We start from the raw sequence: 24,933 nt of genomic DNA, 5'->3' as shown, positions 1-24,933 counted from the left end.
ATCATTGTTTTATATCTGACATTATGTCATTGATATTTTCTTTATATAATTTAATTGATATTATGGTCTGTTTTTATTGCTCTCCTTAATGTTAATCAACTGTAACAAATAAATGTATAGATCATTTTTTTATAATAACTGCGTTATTTTTTTTTTTATTATATTGCAAAAGTTACTTTACCACTACTATAGAACTCATATCTGGGAAAATAGTCGGGCCCAGATATGGTGAATTGCATTGTTTGAATATTTTTGGCAATTCATAATGGTCATAATATTTTTCATATTTTTGTTGACCATAACTTATAATTCATAATTCATAAATGAGTTATTAACCCCCGACATTAATGGAGGCACTGCTGAGATAGTAGTTTGCGCTAGAGTACTTTTGTAATATTAATAACTTGTGACTATATTGTATAATTCACACTGTGTAATTCCAGTGCTAGACATTGTATTGTTAGTTTGGTAGAGTGTGGCCATAGTCATTGCAGTTGGTTATAGTAAAATGTTTTAAGGAGTATGCCACCTAGTGGTGGGAAACCTTGCTATGTAAATAAATGTTATATACATATTTACTATCATTGAAAACAAGAGTCAGACCAAAGATTCTATTGGAATCTTAAAAAGCCCCATATGGGTGTGGTCCATACAGTCAAAGTCACTGTCTGGTAGTGTAGAGGTAAAACCCTCCAGAACCATAGGGGAAAGTTGCAGACGTGTTAATACACAATTGCAACCAGTGCATGATCGGCAAAAATTAATTGTAAATTGTCCCAAGATAGGGATGTAGGTTTCATTAGCCTAGGCGACTGGGTCTTTGATTCTGGTCTATAGTCTGACCATGAATCTTCCTATTTCTTCCTAGCCAATTAGCTCCATTAGTGGAGAGAGTACCCTTATGTATAAAGGATTCAAATAGTTGATTAAAATTGAAGTCTCAGGGAACAGGGCGTGGCAGGACAAATAGAGGAACTTTATAAATAAAGTCTGACCCCATGTTTTGATAAAGAATCTATAAATGAACAATAATTAAACAGGTTAGTAATGTTAATGCAACCTTGTTTTCTACTTTTGAGTGTTCCTGATTCTTAATTTGCATAAATGCAAGACATATAAACCGGCTGCAGGAGGCCGTATTGTCTATGAAACGTAATTGTTTAACTCACCTAAAATTGATATAGTTGTCCCAAAATTTTAAAAATAACGTAGGGAACCAACACAGGTTTTACAAGCCTTGGTGACAAACGGGTCTATGGTTCTAGTCTAAATGTTGACTTAGAATGTTCCTATAATTTATGCCCAATACCTCCTATAGTATAGAGTTGATGCCATAAATGTAATGGACTCCAGTCACTAATTTGACTGCAAATGAAGTCCCAGATTACAGGGGAATGTGAGTAGTATAAATCAGGGCATGATAGGATAATTGAGAAACTTTGTAAGTAAAGTTTGACCCGAAGGGTAGAATTTGAAAGTGCAAGTGAATTTAAACATGTTTATTGCTATGTACGCTAACCATGTTTTCTCAATAACAATTTCTTGCAGGATTCTACATATACAATCTGCACTTGTCGCAGATATGTTTTACCCCCAAGGGGGGGATTGTGTTTTTCATAACTATGATTAATCTTTTCAGATTTTAAATATCTATTCAATTGTTATGAATTTCTTCCAAGTGTATACCTGGACAGCAGAACGCTGCAAGCTAAGTTGTTCTGTACAGTAAGTGATGAATTAATGTCTTAAAACTTACCAGCCCCTATAATTTAGAAGATGTTGATAAAATAAATATATAAATGCAAAAATATATTTAAATATGCAGGTTGTAATGCTGTTGACCCCAAGCTGATAGATCAGGAGTAGGAGTTCTCTAAAGAGAGTAACTGCATTTAAATAATTTGGTTGTGTCTTTGCTGATAGATATTTTTTGGGCATAGTAAATTATTTTGTTTGGACCACGGCATACTTTGTTAAGGTGTAAGATAACTGTTATGTGTCTTAATCCCATTGTTTGTTGGAATACTGGTCTAGCTTTCACTTAAATACCCACCTAGTTGTGGATGTAAATTATAGTTTTGTCACTGTAACTTTCTTAATAGATGAATGCAGATCTATTAAAGGAGCCAGGATGATATTTTGATGAAGGGTTTCATTTTGAGGTTTGATGCACTATAGGTAAATTGGAAAGCTAGTAAATTGTTGTAGGATTCCACATTGGGTTTGTATTATCAAAGTATTGTTAGATTGGTCATGGTCTTTTCACTCAAGGCGCATATCCGGTAGCCATGGTATGCAAGGTAGATATGTGTTATACCTGTGTTCATATATATCCCAGCCAGTTAGATTGCCATCTAGTATTGTTTTATGTTACTCGGTTGCCGTAGTGAGAGTGTAGGTAATGCTGCCATATTAAGTTAAATTTTGGTATGGATTGCTCTTTATTGTTGCATTTTTTTTGTCCACAACAGTTTGGCTTAGATATATTCTATAGTCATTTGTATTATAATTGTCAGCGATAAGATATGTGCATCATTTTATGGGTTGTTTGCTTAGGCCAAGTAAAGAGTGTTTTTGTTGTGTAGACATAGGCAAATAAAGATCAGACATCTTTTACAAGATATGACCGACGATTGTTTATGCAGCATTGAAAGGTTGATACCTTTTCATAGGAATTGCCCATATAGCAGAGGACCTGAGTAGTGTTGCTCACAAATATTCGCAATTCTAATTTTATTAGCGAATATTGCATATTCGCGAATTCGTGAATATTGCGAATGTAGCACTATATATTCGTAATTACGAATATTCATTTTTTTTGCATATGCGAAAATATATGCGCATATTCGTGAATATTGAGTCCTCCCTTATTTAATGGTATAGGGAACTGTGACTAGTGCATTAACTCTGTGACTTTTTGCCAATTGAAACCAATAGGCCCTTTGTGGTCTATGGGGATCTCATGGCATGTATAACAATAAGCTAAGCAAAACAATCTTGGCAGCACAGTGGATGGGAGACCACCATGGGTTGGAGTCCCGGGGTGGGACAGAGTTTTACAGTGTTGTGGTTTAACTTTATTTTCCTGGAAAAGCTGCTGAGTTGCCCATAGCAACCAGATTGCTTCCTCCATTTTTCAGAGGCCTTTTCAAACATGAAGGAAGCAATCTGGTTGGTTGCTATGGGCAACTCCCCCATAGAGGCAGCTTAATCAAAACCTGTCCAGAGGAAAATTTTCTGAGTTGCCCATAGCAACCAATCAGATTGCTTCTTTCATTTTTGAAAAGGCCTCTGCAAAATGAAAGAAGCGATCTGATTGGTTGCTATGGGCAACTCAGCAGCTTTTCCTGGAAGTTTCTGAGTTGCCCATAGCAACCAGATCGCTTCCTTCATTTTTCAGAGGCCTTTTCAAAAATTAAAGAAGTGATCTGATTGGTTGCTATGGGCAACTTTTCCAGGAAAGTAAATTTAAACCACAACACTGTAAAGCTCTGTCCCACCCTGGGACTTGAACCCATGGTGGTCTCCCATCCACTGTGCTGCCAAGACAGTCTTGCTAAGCTTACTGTTTTACATGCCTTGAGATCCCCATAGACCACAAGAGACCTATTGGTTTCAATGGGTGAAAAATCACAGAGATAATGCACTAGTCACAGTTCCCTATACCATTAAAGAAGGGAGGGCTCAATATTCGCAAATATGCGCATATGCGGAAAACCAGTGTAGAGGAAGAGTTGTGCAGTTGCCCATAGCAACCAATCAGATTGCTTACTTCATTTTTGAAAAGGCCTCTAAAAATGAAAGAAGCGATCTGATTGGTTGCTATGGGCAACTCAGAAACTTTTCCTCTGGACAGGTTTTGATAAATCTCCCTCTATGGAGGAGATTCATCAAAACCAGTGTAGAGGAAGAGTTGTGCAGTTGCCCATAGCAACCAACCAGATTGCTTCCTTTATTTTTGAAAAGGCCTCTGAAAAATGAAGGAAGCAATCTGGTTGCTATGGGCAACTTATAAACTTTTCCAGGAAAAGTTCCTAAGTTGCCCATAGCAACCAATCAGATCGCTTCTTTCATTTTGCAGAGGCCTTGTGAAAAATGAAAGAAACAATCTGGTTGGTTGCTATGGGCAACTCAGCAGCGTTTCCAGGAAAGTAAAGTTAAACCACAACACTGTAGAACTCCGTCCCACCCTGGGACTCAAACCCATGGTGGTCTTCCATCCACTGTGCTGCCGAGACAATCCTGCTTATCTTACTGTCTTACATGCTGTGAGATCCCCATAGACCACAATGGTCCTATAGGTTTCAAGGGGCGAAAAATCACAGAGTTAATACACTAGTCACAGTTCCCTATACCATTAAAGAAGGGAGGGCTCAATATTCGCGAATATGCGAATATATTTTCGCATATGCGAGAAAAAAAACGAATATAACGAATATGCGAATTTCGCGAATATATGGCGAATATTCGTCCATATATTCACGAAATATCGCGAATTCGAATATGGCCTATGCCGCTCATCACTAGACCTGAGATTTATTAATTTGTTTTGTAGTGAAAAGTGCAAAACTGTAATCTTTATGTTACCTAACCTTAGTGCTACAAAAGTCTCCTAAAATAGGGGAGGGGCGAGAGAAGATTGCAGGAATAATAATCTGTGTTTTATTTGTTTTAATTTGCAAAGACTGCAAGCCTCATAACTTTGCCCACCTTAGATGGGAGGGGGAGATTCTCTGCACTCCATTGTTTGGAAGTTCCTTAATTCATGAGTTGAATTAAAGGGGAAAGTAAAAGTTGTTTTATATTTAGCTGAGACAGGAGTGTCCAGTGAAGCAAATTGCTTAATTGATGCTTGATAATTGAAGCAAGTAAATAATAACAATAATAAGTTTATTGATTATTGTTACTAACTAAATTTTTCCAGAGGATAATTATATGATGTTTGTGTAAGTTTTGTTTATTTTAGGGTAAAGACAGTGAAGCAAAGTAACTGTGCCCTGTGCATTGGATAATGCAGATGTTTCCAAAAGATGCCAAGAGCTGGAACAGAATCACAACATCCAAAATTGGAAGATGGAGACACGTAATATATCCCATAATGGGTGGTGATATCGTATAACTAGAAAAACTGAGCAGTTATATTAATCCATATGTGTCTAACACGTGGTCTATTGTGTGTCTCATGCGTGACTAACTTTTGTCACTGTGTTCAATGAACGATATACGACTCTGTTTAGAGGTCGTCTCAAATTTTGGATTATTATCCCATATTGACGAAAATCCTAGGGCAGTATTATCCTAGCAGAAGATGAATAGTAACATCTATTCCTGATAACCATGTAGCTTATTTTTCTTTGATAATAACATAAAAGTATCCTCAGTTTAGTTGCTAGCTAAAGTATGGCATAAATCAAAGGCCTAAAAGTAGGCAGGTGCATGTGTGCTATAGTCCATGTTGCATTTTATTCATACTGTGTTATTTTTTCTTAAGCCTAAGGTGATTGCCCAAGATGGAATCACGTGATTGATGGAAGGATGGCGGGATCCTAAAAGTCTTTTTATCCGGAACCAAGAGAGCCTGGGAACAGAGCTAACCGAGACGCAAGAGATGTCCAGTCGGGGCCAACCCAGATGAATCCAAGATGTATCCAGGAGGGACAAGAGATTTGACAGCTGCATCCGAAGTACATCACACCTGGGAAATTTGATATGAAAAGTTCGCAGACAAAAGGACATCATGCCAAAGCACCGCTCTCAAATTCGAGGAGCCAAATGCTGGACAAACAGGAAGCCATTACTTTGAGTTTTAATGGCAGCAGCAACGTTATTAGGAGGAGGACCAAAGACATTTTTTTTTTACTAGAGACACGTTTCCAGAAAGTCTATGATGGAACGATATTTCTCTCTACAGTGGTGATCAAAATAGTTTTAATAACAATATGCGTTCTATGAACTGGCACGTTCTTTACTAACACAAAGGAAAGTGACACATTTAAAACGAAGTACAATAACCATAGAGGTTATGCACTAGACACGTGTTGTAAAAGTACACACTTAGTAGTGGTTCATTTCTTCCAAGGTAAAACTTGGGTTTTCCAATCTACAATGATTTGGAGCATTTACCCTTTAATTGCATTTCAGAGTAATCAACCGTCTATAAAGAAATTGCTTCTCTGAAAGGGGGGGGATTTGTTGCGCTAATAAGCCCCAAATATAAATCTGTATTTCTAATATAACATGGCAATATGATCCAGCATTTTGTGTGAATTTTCAATAGGCCTAAAATGGAGTACCATTGATTGAAAATGCACAGACATTTCCTGAATGTCTGTAAATGGGTATCTTTTCAAAGAGACATGTACATAAGCCAGACAAATAAGCCAAACAATGGTTTATTGGATGGTTCCTTATCAAACAATGGTAGAGTCTTAAAAAGTAAGTGTTCAAGGTATTCACATTTTAACCATGTTAGCTGAGATTTCAGTACAATGGCTCTCATATGTATTGAGCCAAGTGATACTGGGGAATTATATGATCCAATTGTCCACGAAGAGAAGTCAGTCAACATGACTAGTTTCAGCCAGGTGAACTTAAAAGGCTAAAATATACTGTCTTCTTATAAAGCATTCTCATGGTTTAATCCTTATAGCATGAATCTTGCCCTATCATACAATATTGATCTATTTAACAATATATATATATATATATAACTGGTAGATAGGGGAATTATAACTTTTAGTATGATTGTGTATAGAGCGATATAGCTAAATGTTGTATTCAGATGTCTAATCATATAATTGGTTTTGCCTGATGGATTAATTCATGATTATTAATCTCAGGAATAATATAGCGTACTATGAAAATATAGTAGCCATGATATATATGCCTGGTTGTGCTGCTTATCCATTATCTCTTCCATCCATATATATATTGGATAATAGGATATTTGTGGGGGAGGATCTTTTAGATAGGGGACGAGTTAAAAAGCGGGTGTGGGACAGACCCAGGAGAGAGATGCAGGCATCCAGATCCACACACAGACTGACAGACAGAGGGAGCCCATCCTTATCACAAAGGCTACCTGAAGGGGCGGTGCCATGAAGAGTCAGGGAGAAATACTTTAGTCCATAAGCCCATTTTTTCCCTACTCACCGGTTATGAATAAAGGCGTTCCCATGGGATTCAGGCAGCCATCTTTCTTTTATTCAGAAGTGCTCCTGGTAAGATACACTGGTTTCTTATTTGACTAAGTTGCCTCATTTTAATGTGGACAGTTATGTCCTGTTTATGAGCAGATCGGCTAATTACATTTATATAGATATATATTCTCAATTGTGAGATGGTAACAGTAGTTTATAAGCCACCCCATTCTACTGCAGATGAACGGGGCGTCTTATGGGGATTAATGCGATGATCATATTGCATATATAACATAGTCTGTTGGGATCCCACTCTACTTATATACATGACATAATAATAATAATTACCACAAGAAAACTTATTTTAAGTTTTCCTAATAAATAATATTTTAAATACTGTATCTTACCAAGGAAAAGCTATGGTTAGGACTGGGCAGGGTTTATTCCCTTTTTATATATCTAGAGATAGTATGCCCATAGGATATCTTATAATGTGATGATCTCTACACATAGTAATCTACTGATATCTGAACCAACCCACTTCTGTGATTAGGTTTAATCTTTTAATAACTTAATAATATATCATTGTTTTATATCTGACATTATGTCATTGATATTTTCTTTATATCATTTCATTGATATTATGGTCGGTTTTTATTGCTCTCCTTAATGTTAATCAACTGTAACAAATAAATGTATATATTTTTTATAATAACTGCGTTATTATTTTATTATATTGCAAAAGTTACTTTACCACTACTATAGAACTCATATCTGGGAAAATAGTCGGGCCCAGATATGGTGAATTGCATTGTTTGTACATTTTTGGCAATTCATAACGGTCATAATATTTTTCATATTTTTGTTGACCATAATTCATAATTCATAAATTAGTTATTAACCCCCGACACTCTGTATAGGACCTTAGAGGTCACGTGCCTTTGATTTATATTATGCTATGGTTTAAGGACCATTGGGTCATGTTATATACCCAGAGTTCCAGGGGTCAGGACTGACAGGTTTGTCTATCCAATGAGCTTTGGTCCACCCCCTTAATATATAAGGGACTGCTGCCACTAAATTCTGTCTCTTCCTGCCGGATTATCAGAGAAAGCACATCTCATAGCTCATCATCAATTCAAGCTAGGCCTGAAGCCTTATCTTCCGCAGCCACTAAACCGTGAGTCATCAAGCTCAAAACTACTAAAATCCTGTGTGACTACTGCAACTCCATTATCTTAAATTCAGTAGCACAGTGGCTAGCAAATCAAAGCTCAATGCACTCAGAAGTCCCAGCAAACCTGTGAGGAACCTGAACAACGATCCTCTATACAAAGACTGTTCTGTTACCTACAGTTGCATAAAATATGCAGTAAAGTTTATTCCGGTTTTCATCAATATCTGCTGTGGACATTCCTTTATTTTTACCTACCGTTTATGGGACGGTTGGCGGTAGGACCATTACCCTAAGGAAACCGCACCCTGGCGTCATGACAACAAAGTATTAATACCAACATATCCTACACTATCACCAGCACCACCCCGTCACCACAGATCTGTCCTGTGTGGTGTAGTATAGAGGATCTCTCCTGTGTGGTGTAGTATAGAGGATCTCTCCTGTGTGGTGTAGTATAGAGGATCTCTCCTGTATGGTGTAGTATAGGGGATATCTCCTGTGTGGTGTAGTATAGAGGATCTCTCCTGTGTGGTGTAGTATAGAGGGTCTGTCCTGTGTGGTGTAGTATAGAGGATCTCTCCTGTGTGGTGTAGTATAGAGGATCTCTCCTGTGTGGTGTAGTATAGAGGATCTCTCCTGTGTGGTGTAGTATAAAGGATGTGTCCTGTGTGGTGTAGTATAGAGGATGTGTCCTGTGTGGTGTAGTATAGAGGATCTGTCCTGTGTGGTGTAGTATAGTTGATCTCTCCTGTGTGGTGTAGTATAGAGGATCTGTCCTGTGTGGTGTAGTATAGAGGATCTGTCCTGTGTGGTGTGGTATAGAGGATCTCTCCAGTTTGATGTAGTATAGAGGATCTCTCCTGTGTGGTGTAGTATAGAGGATGTGTCCTGTGTGTTGTAGTATAGAGGATCTCTCCTGTGTGGTGTAGTATAGACGATCTGTCCTATGTGGTGTAGTATAGAGGATCTCTCCTGTGTGGTGTAGTATAGAGGATCTCTCCTGTGTGGTGTAGTATAGAGGATCTCTCCTGTGTGGTGTAGTATAGAGGATCTCTCCTGTGTGGTGTAGTATAGAGGATCTGTCCTGTGTGGTGTAGTATAGAGGATCTGTCCTGTGTGGTGTAGTATAGAGGATCTCTCCTGTGTGGTGTAGTATAGAGGATCTGTCCTGTGTGGTGTAGTATAGAGGATCTCTCCTGTGTGGTGTAGTATAGAGGATCTGTCCTGTGTGGTGTAGTATAGAGGATCTCTCCTGTGTGGTGTAGTATAGAGGATATGTCCTGTGTGGTGTAGTATAGGGGATCTGTCCTGTGTGGTGTAGTATAGAGGATCTGTCCTGTGTGGTGTAGTATAGAGGATGTCTCCTGTGTGGTGTAGTATAGAGGATGTGTCATGTGTGGTGTAGTATAGAGGATCTCTCCTGTGTGGTGTAGTATAGAGGATCTGTCCTGTGTGGTGTAGTATAGAGGATCTCTCCTGTGTGGTGTAGTATAGAGGATGTGTCCTGTGTGGTGTAGTATAGAGGATCTCTCCTGTGTGGTGTAGTATAGAGGATCTGTCCTGTGTGGTGTAGTATAGAGGATCTCTCCTGTGTGGTGTAGTATAGAGAATCTGTCCTGTGTGGTGTAGTATAGAGGATCTCTTTTGTGTGGTGTAGTATAGAGGATCTGTCCTGTGTGGTGTAGTATAGAGTATGTGTCCTGTGTGATGTAGTATAGAGGATCTCTCCTGTGTAGTGTAGTATAGAGGATGTGTCCTGTGTGGTGTAGTACAGAGGATCTCTCCTGTGTGGTGTAGTATAGAGGATCTCTTCTGTGTGGTGTAGTATAGAGGATCTGTCCTGTGTAGTGTAGTATAGAGGATGTGTCCTGTGTGGTGTAGTATAGAGGATCTCTCCTGTGTGGTGTAGTATAGAGGATCTCTCCTGTGTGGTGTAGTATAGAGGATCTGTCCTGTGTGGTGTAGTATAGAGGATCTGTCCTGTGTGGTGTAGTATAGAGGATGTGTCCTGTGAGGTGTAGTATAGAGGATCTCTCCTGTGTGGTGTAGTATAGAGGATCTGTCCTGTGTGGTGTAGTATAGAGGATCTCTCCTGTTTGGTGTAGTATAGAGGATCTGTCCTGTGTGGTGTAGTATAGAGGATCTCTCCTGTGTGGTGTAGTATAGAGGATGTGTCCTGTGTGGTGTAGTATAAAGGGTCTCTCCTGTGTGGTGTAGTATAGAGGATCAGGGGCGGACATATCGCCTGTGCAGCAGGTTCAGCTGCACAGGGGCCCAGCGTGTGAGGGGGCCCGCCCTCACACGCTGGGCCGGTCCTACCATCGGACCCAGTGCACAGGGCCACCATCAGGGGGTAAACCCATACACTTGTATGGGGCCCGGAGCTTCAGGGAGGCCCGGACGTCCCTGTACTTTTTTTTTTCCCGGATAGTCAGTGAGTGACTGCGACTGTCACTCACTGACTCCTGGCTGGGTACCTGTCAGAACTATGACTGGGCCTCATAGTCTGGGGGGCCCGCAGGACTATGAGGCCCGCTCTTTCTAGGGCGCAGGCCCCTTAAGAAGTACGGCAGGGCCGGACAGGCCAGGGGCTGATGGTAGTCGACGTGCCCCGTGCAGGCACGCACGTCTACTCCAGTCACCAGACCTGTCCCGGCGCGATCTCCAGTCCAGCAGCCTCCCGACGGATCCTCCCCGTGCAGTGGAACACTGTGACAGGAGCAGCAGCTGCACCGAACCCCGGCAGGGTAAGTGAACAGGGGGGGGGGGGGTTGGATGGGGGCTATGTTGTTTGCAGACTACAATGGTGATGAGAGGTGCAGGGGAACAGGTGCTTGGGGTGTTATAGGGGTGTTGAGAGGGGGGTTATGGGGGATAATGAGAGGTGCAGGGGGGTGTTATAGGGGTGATGAGAGGGGGGTTATGGGGGTGATGAGAGCTGCAGGGGGGTGTTATGGGGTGATGAGAGGGGGGGTTATGGGGGTGATGAGAGATGCAGGGGGTTATGGGGGTGATGAGAGATGCAGGGGGGTTATGGGGGTGATGAGAGATGCAGGGGGGTTATGGGGGTGATGAGAGATGCCGGGGGGTTTATGGGGGTGATGAGAGATGCAGGGGGGGTTATGGGGGTGATGAGAGATGCAGGGGGGTTATGGGGGTGATGAGAGATGCAGGGGGGTTATGGGGGTGATGAGAGATGCAGGGGGGGTTATGAGGGTGATGAGAGATGCAGGGGGGGTTATGGGGGTGATGAGAGATGCAGGGGGGTTATGGGGGTGATGAGAGATGCAGGGGGGTTATGGGGGTGATGAGAGATGCAGGGGGGGTTATGGGGGTGATGAGAGATGCAGGGGGGGTTATAAGGGTGATGAGAGATGCAGGGGGGTTATGGGGGTGATGAGAGATGCAGGGGGGGTTATGGGGGTGATGAGAGATGCAGGGGGGGTGATGAGAGATGCAGGGGGGTTATGGGGGTGATGAGAGATGCAGGGGGGGTTATGGGAGTGATGAGAGATGCAGGGGGGTTATGGGGGTGATGAGAGATGCAGGGGGGTTATGGGAGTGATGAGAGGTGCAGGGGGTGTTATGGGGGTGATGAGAGGTGCAGGGGGTGTTATGGGGGTGATGAGAGGGGGGGTGTTATGGGGTGATGAGAGGTGCAGGGGGGGTTATGGGGGTGATAAGAGGTGCAGGAGGGTGTTATGGGGGTGAAGAGAGGTGCAGGGGGGTGTTATGGGGGTGGTGAGAGATGCAGGGGGGGTTATAGTAGTGATGAGGAGAGGTGCAGGGGGATTATAGTAGTGATGAGGAGAGGTGTGGGGGGGGGTTATAGTAGTGATGAGGAGAGGTGTGGGGGGTTATAGTAGTGATGAGGAGAGGTGCGGGGGGTTATAGTAGTGATAAGGAGAGGTGCGGGGGGTTATAATAGTGATGAGGAGATGTGCGGGGGGGTTATAGTAGTGATGAGGAGAGGTGTGGGGGGGTTATAGTAGTGATGAGAGGTGCCTGGGGGGGTTATAGCAGTGATGAGGAGAGGTGCGGGGGGGGTTATAGTAGTGATGAGGAGAGGTGTGGGGGGTTATAGTAGTGATGAGGAGAGGTGCAGGGGGTTATAGTAGCGATGATGAGAGGTGCGGGGGTGGTTATAGTAGTGTTGAGGAGAGGTTTGGCAGGGGTTATGGGGGTGATGAGGAATGATGAGGACACAGAGGATAAGAGGTATTATATTTAGTGGGTATAGTGTGTGGCAGGATTATATTTAGTGGGTACAGTGTATAGCAGTATTATATTCAGGGTACAGTGTGTGGCAGGATTATATTTAGTGAGTACAGTGTATAGCAGTATTATATTCAGGGTACAGTGTATAGCAGTATTATATTCAGAGTACGGTGTGTGGCAGGATTATATTTAGTGGGCACAGTGTATAGCAGTATTATATTCAGGGTACAGTGTATAGCAGTATTATAATCAGGGTACGGTGTGTGGCAGGATTATATTTAGTGGGCACAGTGTATAGCAGTATTATATTCAGGGTACAGTGTATAGCATTATTATATTCAGGGTACAGTGTATAGCAGTATTATATTCAGGGTACAGTGTGTGGCAGTATTATATTCAGGTTACAGTGTGTGGCAGGATTATATTTAGTGGATACAGTGTATAGCAGTATTATATTTAGTGGGTACAGTGTACAGCAGTATTATATTCAGGTTACAGTGTCTGGCAGTATTATATTTAGGGTACAGTGTGGGGCAGTATTATATTTAGTAGGTACAGTGAATAGCAGTATTATATTTAGTGGGTACAGTGTATGGCAGTATTCTATTCATGGTACAGTGTGTGGCAGTATTATATTCATGGTACAGTGTGTGGCAGTATTATATTCAGGGTACAGTGTGTGGCAGTATTATATTCAGGGTACAGTGTGTGGCAGGATTATATTCAGGGTACAGTGTGTGGCAGGATTATATTCAGGGTACAGTAAGGGGCAGTATTTTATTTAGGTTACACTTTCTGGCAAGGTTATAATGATTATTGTCTTCATGCAGAGGATGAGGATCTGCTGACAAAGTGAGGAGCCAATGATGTCCGGATGTCAGACTCTGCAGAGAAGATGGAGCTGGAGGAAGACCTGGTCTCTGGACGAGATGAAGAAGAAAAGATTACAGAGAAGATATCACTTAAGTCATAAGACGTCACTCAGGTCACTGACATCATTGTGTGTTCTTATGACTGTCCCATCAGAGCTGTAGTCACTTGTAAGTTCTGCAGTGATGATGGGTAAAACTGTGTCCAATCTGTGTCTCTTCAGCTGTTACAAAACTACAACTCCCATTGCCAGAGGCTCTTCAGACATGATGGGAGTTTTAGCTTTCCAACAGCTGGAGAACCACTTCAACCAAGGTGATCGGTGGGGGTCTCAGGCCTTGAGTTGTGTAAGGGGCCCCGAAATTTCTGATGGCAGCCCTGCCAGTGCACATATGACAGGGAAACCAGTCTTGCCCAGTCACTAAACTGCTACTTACATCTGCCCATGGGGACTTCCTGGCTGAGGTGCGTGCGGTGAGTGACGTCATCGCAGGCACCTGGACGCTGACGTCCAGCGCAGAGCGTTCCATAACGTCACTTATAGCGTGCACCTCTGCCAGGAAGTCCTCTCAGGCAGATGTAAGTAGTGCAGGCAAGGTAAGAGTGTGTGGGTGAGTGAGAGTGTGTGTGTGTGTTTGTTTGTTGGGGTTATCCTACACTACCTTATGTGGGGAATCTATGCTACCTAATGTGGGGAATATATGCTACGCTACCTAATGTGGGGAAATTATGCAATGCTACCTAATGTGGGGAATATATGCTACATAATGTGAGGAAACTATGCTACCTAATGTGGGGGAACTGCTGCCTACCTAATGCAGATTAATGTGAGTTGCAGTGCAATTTTATGGCATATTACTTTTTTTTTTGGGGGGGGGGGGGGCAGGCACATTCTTTGCACAGGGGCCCTCTGTTGTCTGTGTCCGCCCCTGTAGAGGATCTGTCCTATGTGGTATAGTATAGAGGATCTCTCCTGTGTGGTGTAGTATAGAGGATGTGTCCTGTGTGGTGTAGTATAGATGATCTCTCCTGTGTGGTGTAGTATAGAGGATCTCTCCTGTGTGGTGTAGTATAGAGGATCTCTCCTGTGTGGTGTAGTATAGAGGATCTCTCCTGTGTGGTGTAGTATAGAGGATCTCTCCTGTGTGGTGTAGTATAGAGGATCTGTCCTGTGTGGTGTAGTATAGAGGATGTGTCCTGTGTGGTGTAGTATAGAGGATCTGTCCTGTGTGGTGTAGTATAGAGGATCTCTCCTGTGTGGTGTAGTATAGAGGATCTGTCCTGTGTGGTGTAGTATAGAGGATGTGTCCTGTGTGGTGTAGTATAGAGGATCTGTCCTGTGGGGTGTAGTATAGAGGATGTGTCCTGTGTGGTGTAGTATAGAGGATCTCTCCTGTGTGGTGTAGTATAGAGGATCTCTCCTGTGTGGTGTAGTATAGAGGATGTGTCCTGTGTGGTGTAGTATAGAGGATCTCTCCTGTGTGGTGTAGTATAGAGGATCTCTCCTGTGTGGTGTAGTATAGAGGATCTGTCCTGTGTGGTGTAGTATAGAGGATCTGTCCTGTGTGGTGTAGTATAGAGGATGTGTCCTGTGTGGTGTAGTATAGAGGATCTGTCCTGTGGGGTGTAGTATAGAGGATGTGTCCTGTGTGGTGTAATATAGAGGATCTCTCCTGTGTGGTGTAGTATAGAGGATCTCTCCTGTGTGGTGTAGTATAGAGGATGTGTCCTGTGTGGTGTAGTATAGAGGATGTGTCCTGTGTGGTGTAGTATAGAGGATCTCTCCTGTGTGGTGTAGTATAGAGGATCTCTCCTGTGTGGTGTAGTATAGAGGATCTCTCCTGTGTGGTGTAGTATAGAGGATGTGTCCTGTGTGGTGTAGTATAGAGGATGTGTCCTGTGTGGTGTAGTATAGAGGATCTGTCCTGTGTGGTGTAGTATAGAGGATCTCTACTGTGTGGTGTAGTATAGAGGATCTGTCCTGTGTGGTTTAGTATAGAGGATCTGTCCTGTGTGGTGTAGTATAGAGGATGTGTCCTGTGTGGTGTAGTATAGAGGATGTGTCCTGTGGGGTGTAGTATAGAGGATCTGTCCTGTGTGGTGTAGTATAGAGGGTCTCTCCTGTGTGGTGTAGTATAGAAGATCTGTCCTGTGTGGTGTAGTATAGAGGATCTCTCCTGTGTGGTGTAGTATAGAGGATCTCTCCTGTGTGGTGTAGTATAGAGGATGTGTCCTGTGTGGTGTAGTATAGCGGATCTCTCCTGTGTGGTGTAGTATAGAGGATCTGTCCTGTGTGGTGTAGTATAGAGGATCTGTCCTGTGTGATGTAGTATAGAGGATCTCTCCTGTGTGGTGTAGTATAGAGGATCTCTCCTGTGTGGTGTAGTATAGAGGATCTGTCCTGTGTGATGTAGTATAGAGGATGTGTCCTGTGTGGTGTAGTATAGAGGATCTCTCCTGTGTGGTGTAGTATAGAGGATCTGTCCTGTGTGATGTAGTATAGAGGATCTCTCCTGTGTGGTGTAGTATAGAGGATGTGTCCTGTGTGGTGTAGTATAGCGGATCTCTCCTGTGTGGTGTAGTATAGAGGATCTGTCCTGTGTGGTGTAGTATAGAGGATCTGTCCTGTGTGATGTAGTATAGAGGATCTCTCCTGTGTGGTGTAGTATAGAGGATCTCTCCTGTGTGGTGTAGTATAGAGGATCTGTCCTTTGTGGTGTAGAATAGAGGATCTGTCATCTCTTGTTCTTGCTCTGTATTACCTCTGGCATATGGCTTTATGTTCTATTTTATTTTGTATAAGAAATATTTTCATTCCTCTTTAGCATTTTTCTTTAGCGTATTCTCTTTTGTATTATTGTTCGCATTTTGCCAGCAATGTCCTTTTTCATAATAACGCTAAATAATTGTTTGTCCCTATGTTCTGTGCCTCATTTTTCTTGGAACGTATTAATATGAAGTTGGCGAGATGAGTCGCTTATTCCCAAAACAGTAAAAGATAATGAAACTTTATAAAGGAATCAATAGGTGCTCAGAGCTATTAATATAGAGAACATTCTGTGACTAAATGGGATTTTATTGTCTCTGGAATCACAATACTACAGAAAAAGGAGAGAATCTCTGACTCTAGCAACACATTGGCAATATATCTATCTATCTATCTATCTATATATATGTTTATATATATATATATATATATATATATATATATATATATATATATACTTCCTCCACTAGGAAACAGCACCCAACACGAGGTCCAGCTTAAAGTGCAAGCTACAAGTTCTTTATTGCATCATGATATACAATGCGACGTTTCGGCTGGCAAACCTTTTTCAAGCATGCATGCCCCCTCAGGCCAATGGGCTGCGCAGCACCACTTAAAGGTTCTCCAAGTGAAGCAGAAGTTTGCCAGTCAATAAGGAGAAGTTTGCAAAGTCAGGATTCAAGACATCAGGTCTGTGACCCTACAACCTAATACAGAGACTGTCCGGTGGTGCCGTGCACATCCGGGAGTGAGAAATAAGGACTATCGAGCCCAATTAAAGCCTATGCCGTTAGAAGATCATCCATTAGTTTGAGCCACAAGGAGCCTGGTCACAGTTGTCAATGGGAGAATTCCAGTTTGTCTATATCAATCTGTCCAGTGTGGCTGCAGTTTTGCCAAAGTACACGCCAGTAGCCCAGTTGCCCAGTTGTATCAAGTGACATTTTATCTGCACGCAAAGTGGCTCAACAACGAGCAGCTCAAGTGGCTCCAGATTCTGCAGAAAGTTCCCCTGAACCCTGGTGGGAGCAACTTCAGGTGGGAGACGAAAACACCCCAAAAGACCAAGTCAACGGGGTTCTCAATGTCGTAAAAAGGTACCAAGAAGCGTTCAGTAAACATCATACAGACTTTGGTCGTACGTCCATGATCCAGCATCGGATTTTAACAGGTGAAAAGCCACCTATCAAAGAGAGGCATTGTCCAGTCGCACCAGGCATGTATCAAACTGTCAAGAAGATGTTAGTCGACATGAAGGACGATGACGTCATTCAGCAAAGTCAGAGTCCCTGGGCAGCGACCTTGGTCCTAGTCAAAAAGAAGGATGGATCTCTGTGTCGACTGTAGGAAACTGAACGATATCAACCATAAGGACGCTGGTCTTCTCCCAAGAATCGAGAAATCACTCACCGCTCTTGGGCCGGCCGCTTATTTCTCCACCTTGGACTTAACCAGTGGGCATTGGCAAGTGCCTATGGCTGTGGAAGACAGGGAGAAGACAGCCTTTGTTACCCCCATGGGATTGTTCGAGTTCAAGAGTATGCCATTCGGGCTCTGCAATGCCCCTGCGACTTTCCAACAGCTGAAGGAGCGATGTTTGGGTTATTTGAATTCTCAGAGTGTTCTGCTGTACCTTGATGATGTCATCATATACTCTAGGTCCTACCCGGACTACCTTGGTCATCTGTCGGACGTCTTCCAAGTATTGATCAAACATGGATTAAAAGTCAAGCCATCCAAGTACCATCTGCTCAAACCTCAGGTACAATACCTAGGTCAAGTACAGAAGTGGCAAGTCGAATATCAACGCCAATGTACTGTCTCGCATGACCCCTGGAAAAGAACCACCTGTCGAGGACGAGTGGGAAAACATAGAGATGCCACCATTCTACCAGAGATTTGTGAGTCAGAATGTTGCGACCACCCTCGAAGAGGGCAAATCTAGGTTTAAGACGAAGAGGGCGAATCTAGGTCCAAGAAGGTCCAGGAAGACTGGTACACCTGGAAGACTCTGCAAGACGAAAGTCGAGTCATAGGGGATCTGTTTCCATTCCATTCAGAATGAAAGGCCTAACCAGTTGGTCGCGCTAGACCAAGTCAAGTTGTCTCGTACACGGTCCGGGTATTCCTATGCTCTCACCATGGTGGATCATTACTCCAAGTGGGTTGTGGTCGTGCAAGTCAAAGATCTCACAGCTAAAACCACAGCCAAGATGTTCTACTCCCATTGGGTACAAATCCTGGGATGTCCAGAGTCTGTCCTCACCGACCGAGGAACGGCCTTTGAGGCCCAACTCTTCCAAGAGTTATGTCAATTTCATGCCTACAAGAAACTCATGACAACTGCTTATCACCCTCAAGGGAACGGGCTATGTGAGAGAATCAACCAAGTCTTCATCCACATGCTGCAAGCAGCATCTGTGTCCAGACATGAAGAGTGGCCCCGATTGTTACCAGAACTATTAGAGATTTATAACAATACTGTGCACTGTTCCACTGGATACACTCCATTCTATTTGATGATGGGACGACATGGCCAGCTACCAAAAGATAGGACGTTTGGACTCCAAGCTCCCTTCAATAATTCTCCACAAGCTTCCAGAGAGCTTAGATAATATCTAGCAGCAAGGTTACAATTGTTATGCCTCCGCCAAATCTCTCCAGATAGGTGACAAGGTCTTGCTGTGGAAATTTCTGAGAACTCACAAACTGGACTCCATCTGGGAAAAGGAGCCCTATACGGTGACCGCAGTACCCTACCCCGCCTCAGATGTGTATGCAATCCAGAAGTCAAGGTACGAACCGCAATTAGTTCATCGCAATCACATCAAGTTGTGTCACAAGGAGGATTTGCCTGTGCTCCCAATACCTCCCTCACCACCAATCACAGTCAAACCTGCAAGGGAGTATGTGCCCGGAGAAGAAATTCACCCGTCCATGGATGTTCCCTCCTGGCCGAGCTGCAAAATTTGGGTTCATCCCAGCCTGTGGGCCCGTGCAACCAACTATAGTTACTACGCCGGCTCAAGTTCTGTCACCGTTGGCGCAGAAATATACTCCAGTCTCCAGTCCATCTGCCTCACCCATGTCAGAACCCCCAATTCCAAGTTCCCATCCTGTCAGTCAAGAGTCACAATCTACTTCGGCTGCTGAAAGGGGAGAACCAGTCACAAGTCCAGCTGAGTCAAGAGCTCCTGAAGAGGTTGCTGTTCCTGAGTCTCAAGAAATGGTGCTGCATAGGTCCCAACGGTCCATGCAAGGGCAGATACCTGCTAGATACAAAGACTAGAACACAACAAATGTACACAGTCATGTACACATAAGTCAAGTATCACTCACATTACACAGTCTACTATCAGTCGTATTTCAAGTATATCTAATGTCATATATCATGTGCTAAGTGCTCAGGACACTTTCCTAGCCAGAATGTACTCCTGAAACTAAACTAAAGCATGTATTCAATACAAAGTAACGTGAATGTCAAAGTGTTATCTATATTCATTGTCTAGTATAAATATGTCTAGAATAAACTAAAAATAGTGTTCTGGGGAGATGGGTTTTAACTTCTTAAGGACGTCATACTGGGTCGGTCCCGGAGGCTAATGAAAGCCGGGACCCTGGGCAAATAGCATACACAATTGCAATGTATATATAGGTCTCACCTGCACACCTGCTGCCCAACCTAATCTTCACACTAGTGGCCCTTGGGTACCTTCAGTTGGTGCACATTGAATAGATGGGCCCATACAAAGTCCTTCTCCACAGTTCTACTCAGTCTTGAAGTTGGCTGAAATTCTGAAAATATCCGCAAACAGATCTCAAGGTAGGGAATCAGAAGAAAAGACTTGGTGACTCATCATTCTGCAGAAATTTCTTTATTCCATTAGGAAATCACAGATGCAAATCATGCAGGGGAGGGCAGGGTACGAGGCAGGGGGTGCGGGTAAGACAGCGCAGTTTAGTGCCGATCTGGCACTTCCTCAAGCTACATGCACACACAGATCTCAAGGTATGTGAGTTCTGGGTGCTCTGTCGTGAGACTGGGAAGAAGGGTTTCAGGCTTACCCTTAGAGTATGTTCACACTGAGCAATTTGTGCACAAATTCCGCTAACAGAATTTCACAAGTGAAGATTCAATCTGGCGGATGTCTGCAAAATCTTTCGGCATTAGGACCGCGCGGCCCTGCGTCATCACCATTCACAGCAATGCAGTGCTCACAGAATTCCGGATCAACCTCAGCTTTGGAATTGTCCGTGCTGAAAAGCCGCAGTGTGCATGGGTCCATGGAAGACCCATTCACAGCAATGTTAGGGGTTCACACCGAAAAACGCAGAATTCTACGCCAATTTCTCAGTGTAAGCGTTTTTTAATACAGACTGCAAATCAGGTCAGTGCTGCTTTAACTGGTTGCCGTCTAAGGAAGAGCCAGCTCGTCCTGAGATGTCAAGCGGCATATGGCGTGGGCTTCCGTCTTGAGCCCTTGCCATACCAGCCGGCCCCCAGCTGATTCTTGTAGCTGGAGGCCACCGGTAATAGCCGACATGCAGAGATCACTGCGGCCGGCTATTAACCCTTTAGATCGCCACTGTCAAAGTTGATAGCGGCATCTAAAAGGACATTTAAACCATCCCTGGTGGTCCACTGGGGTGGATAGCCCCCCTGCAGCACAATCGCGGGGGGCGATCTACTGTGGAGATAGCCGAAGGGCTTACCTCAATGCCCATGCTGGTTCTGGCTCTCGGATTGATAGAGCCTGGCTGAACCAGGCTTTGTCAATCAGGCGCAGAGCACACAGATCAATGTGATTCTATGGAACCACCTTGATCTTTATGAGGAATCTACTGTTTCCTCCTAAAAGTCCCCTAAGGGGACTAAAAGTGTAAAAAAAAAAAAAAAAGTTGAATAAAAAGTACAGAAAAACACATATTAACCTCTTCTATATTAAAAGTTTGAATCACCCTCCTTTTCCCAAATTCCATATAAAAAATATGTAAACATTATAAAAATAAACATATGTGGTATCGCCGCGTGCATAAATGTCCGAACTATAAAAATACAATGTTAATTAAACTGCACGGTCAATGGCGTACATGTAAAAAAAATCCAAAGTCTATAATTGTGCATTTTTGGTCACTTTGTATTCCCTAAAAAAAATTATAAAACGCGATCAAAAAGTCCCATCAAAACAAAAATGGTACCGATGAAAACTTCAGATCATGGCACAAAAAATGAGCTTTCATACATTTCATAGATACATGGAAAAAAAAAAAAGTTATAGGGGTCAGAAAATGAAAATTTTACACATACTAATTTTGGTGCATCTAGTTATAATTTCTATTAAGTAGTAAAAGAAAATAAAACCTATATAAATGTTGTATCCTTGTAACCGTATGGACCTACAGAATAAAGATATGGTATCATTTTACCAAATAGTGCACTGCATAGAATCGGAAGCCCCCAAAAGTTACAAAATGGCATTTTTTCCAATTTTGCTCCACAAATATTTATTTTCTGGTTTCGCCGTACATTTTTGGGTGAAATGATTCATGTCATTATAATTGTCAGTACAATTGGTGGCACAAAAAAAAGCCCTCATATTGTTCTGTATGTGCAAAATTGAAAGCGTTATCATTTTTAGAAGGTGATGAGAGAAAAACGAAAATGCAAAAACAGAAAAACCCAGCGTCCTTATGGTGTTAAACCCTCTTCACTTCTCACAGAGGTTTTCCTGATAACTTTTTCAACCTGCAAGCAGTTTCTTACTTAGCTGCTGTCGTCACTCTATAAATTAAGACAGGCTGTTTCTGTTTCATAGCATAGCATTGATCAGTGTTATCTGTGCTCGATTGTTCCAGCCTACAGAGCCTGGCTGGAGCATCGATGCACGGATCGGACAGCAAGGAGGCAGGTTAGGGGCCTCCCACTGTCCTCTCAGCTGTTCGGGATGCAATTTTACAAAAATAAATACTGGAATACCCCTTTAATGTTTTCTTCATAGCTACTCCCAAGTCTCTTTCCCAACCTACACCTACTTCCTGCTACAAATTTTGCGCCTGGATAAGAGTCCTAGCTGGTAGGTGTGGCGTTCTCTTCCACCTGCTCACAATATAGTTTCCCGCTCTGTATCTAAGGGACATACCGGAGGGGGAAGATGCAGCAGCCCAGAGGGAGTGCAAACACAATAGTGGAGTAGTCAAAAGGAAATTGTGAGGCTTGTAGTACTCAATTTGTCTCATGTTCCCAGTGGTTATGGTGCCTGGAGTACTTCTACAAGAGTACTTTAACTACTTCCTTTCTCACTCCCTTGGTTGGCTTTGTGAAGACAGAGTTGCATTGCTAGGATTTGGTGGTAGTACTATCTTGGCTCCCTCCCTATGTGTAAGATCCCAGACAATGATGTTTTAAGTGTCCATTATGTGCAACAAACCCAGAGACACAAGGGTAGTGATGTCGCGAACATAATGGGCAGGCGAATTTTAAAACCCACAGGGACTCTTTCTGGCCACAATAGTGATTTAAAAGTTGTTTCAAGGGAACTATTACCTGTACTGTGGCGTGCCGGAGTGGGATCCATGGCTAAACTCCCATGGAAAATTACATAGTTGATGCAGAGTCTGGTTTTAATCCATAAAGGGCATAAATCACCTATTATTCCTAAATGGTTTGGAATAACGTGCTTTAGCCAGCACATAGAGCATCATATAGTTAGATTCCCCCATATTAGGCAGCAAATAGTTAGAGCCTCCCTTTAGGCAGCACATAGAGCCCCCTTTAGCGATCACATAGTTAGATCCCCCCTTTAGGCAGCACATAGATTACCCCATGTTAGGCAGCACATAGTTAGAGCTCCCCTTTAGGCAGCACATAAGATTCCACCATATTAGGCAGCACATAGTTAGAGCCCCCCTTGAGGCAGCACATAGTGGGATTTGAACCCAAGGCCCCAGCGCTGCAAGGCAGCAGTGCTAACCTCTGAGCCACCATGCTACCCTTAGCATACATCTAATATCCACGGTTGCTAAAATGGACAGAGATGTCAGCAGAGAGTACCAGAAAAATTAGGCATGTACACATGCCTGAAAAATTTGGTATTGTTGCAGTCGCTTCTGTAGCAGCGGCCAGAAAAATTGCAGCACCATAACAAGTGCAGCAGCAGAGGCCAGAAAAATTAGGCATGTACACATGGATGAAAAATTGGGTATTGCCGCAGCCACATCTGTAGCAGCAGCCAGAAAAATTGCAGTACCAGAAAAAGTGCAGCAGCAGAGGCCAGAAAAATTAGGCATGTACACCTGGCTGGAAAATTTGGTATTGTCGCAGCTGTAGCAGCGGCCATAAAAATTGCAGCACCATAACAAGTGCAGCAGCAGAGTCCCGAAAAATTAGGCATGTACACCTGGCTGGAAAATTTGGTATTGTCGCAGCCGCTGTTTGTTTCACCAGGCGGAAAGTGCCCTAAAAAATTGCGGCTTGAACCCTAGTTGGTGGCGGATAAGTCACGCAAGTCATCCGGCATTCAGAGTTCAAATACAGCAACGTGTGGACCATTTTTAGTCCAAGGCAGCTCCTCTGATCAGGCCTTGTTCAGTCAAATGTATCGCCCAGTGACAGTCCCTTCGGGATCCATCCCTCATTCATCTTAAGAAAGGTGAGGTAATCCAGACTTTTTTGACCAAAGCGACTCCTCTTCTCAGTGACAATACCTCCTGCTGCACTGAAGGTCCTTTCTGACAGGACACTTGAAGCGGGACAGGCCAGAAGTTCGAGAGCAAATTAGGATAGCTCAGGCCACAGGTCAAGCCGGCACACCCAGTAGTCAAGAGGTTCATCGCTCATCAGAGTGTCGATATCTGCGGTTAAGGCCAGGTAGTCTGCTACCTGTCGGTCAAGTCGTTCTCTGATGGTGGACCCCGAAGGGCTGTGTCGATGCGTAGGACTTAAAAAGCTCCGCATGTCCTCCATCAACAGCATGTCTGTACAGCAGCCTATCCTTGCCGGTGTGTTCGTGGGAGGAGGAGGAGGATTACTTTCACCTATTCCCCTTAGATCCCTGTTGTCCTGTGACATAACCCTTATACGCTGTGTACAGCATACTTCTTAATTTATTTTGGACCTGCTGAATCCTTTCCGCCTTGCTGTAATGCGGTAACATGTCAGGCACTTTATGTTTATACCGGGGGTCTAGTAGCATGGACACACAGTACAGGTCGTTCTCCTTCATCGTTTTTATACGAGGGTCCCTCAACAGGCACGACAGCGTGAAAGACCCCATTTGCACAAGGACGGATGCCGAGCTACTCATGTCCCGTTCCTCGTCCTCAGTGATGTCAGGGAAGGTATAATCTTCTTCCCCCCAGCCACATACAACACCACGGGAACCAGATAGGTGACAAGGAGCACCCTGGGATGCCTGCTGTGGTTGGTCTTCCTCCTCCTCTTCAAAGCCACATTCCTCCTCTGACTCCTCTTCCTCACAATCCTCTTCCAGCGTTGCCGCAGGTCCAGCAAGCGATGCTGATAAGGCTGTTTCTGGTGGTGATGGTGTCCACAACTCTTCCTCTTCACGCTCATCTACTGCCTGATCCAGCACTCTTCGCAGGGCACGCACCAGGAAGAAAACAAACGGTATGATGTCGCTGATGGTGCCTTCGGTGCGACTGACCAGGTTTGTCACCTCAAAAGGACGCATGAGCCTACAGGCATTGTGCATGAGCCTCCAGTAACGTGGCAAAAAAATTCCCAGCTCCGCAGATGATGTCCT

Source organism: Hyla sarda, chromosome 1 (genome assembly GCF_029499605.1).
Source record: "Hyla sarda isolate aHylSar1 chromosome 1, aHylSar1.hap1, whole genome shotgun sequence".
Classification (NCBI taxonomy): domain Eukaryota; kingdom Metazoa; phylum Chordata; class Amphibia; order Anura; family Hylidae; genus Hyla; species Hyla sarda.
The sequence above is the reverse complement of the archived record's forward strand: the minus strand, read 5'-3'. Positions refer to the sequence as shown.